Source organism: Octopus bimaculoides, chromosome 15, assembly GCF_001194135.2.
Source record: "Octopus bimaculoides isolate UCB-OBI-ISO-001 chromosome 15, ASM119413v2, whole genome shotgun sequence".
Classification (NCBI taxonomy): domain Eukaryota; kingdom Metazoa; phylum Mollusca; class Cephalopoda; order Octopoda; family Octopodidae; genus Octopus; species Octopus bimaculoides.
Window position 1 is genome coordinate 12196683 of NC_068995.1, and position 880 is coordinate 12197562.

An 880-nucleotide genomic window follows, 5' to 3' on the forward strand; every position below is an offset into this window, starting at 1 on the left:
ATATATATATATATATATATATATATACAGCAATTAAAACAATACACGCACACATATACACACACTCGCTCACACATACACACACGCATAAACACACGGAAAGTAGACCCGCACAGTAGCGTCACAAACTCACAAATGTCTGAATGTCTGAAAGACTCATATATACACACGCACACGTATACTGGAAGTATGAACACGCACGAGTACATGTAGACACACACACGCATATTTCCCTCCCATGCCTACACACGCAAACATTAGCGCCATAAACACACGCATGTCCGAACCCGCTATCGTACTTACATATACACGCACACATTAGCCTTCATACACAGATACGTGCTTGCTCGCGCATATATGTCGGGTCATTGTTGTCTCCCTGGCCACTCACGTCTCAAGTCAACTCCTTCCTCTTTCAGTCATTCCAACAATCTCTGACCATTTAATTCAGACACGATTCTGTTTTCTCTCTCCTCATCTACCTTTCCTGTAAAACAGCGTAGGTTCGAAACGTTAAAAAATTCTTCCGTTTTTTTCTGAGCATCACCCTAATAGATATTGTTATTTCTTCTGAAATCGCGTCCTTATTTTTGGACTATACACACATACACATAACACGTACACAGACATACATATAGGAAGTTGTGAGAGAGAGAGGGAGAGCGCGAGGTGGATAAGTTTAAAATATAGACACAGAGCAATGAATACAGCAACAGACACAAAATAGAAAGATTAAAGTCAGAAGAAATAGTTAGAAATATATATATATATATATATACTATTCATAAACAAGAATATCATTGACAGTGACATATATATATATACATAAACATTTACATACAAGCAAATACACATATATTTCACATATATATTATATATA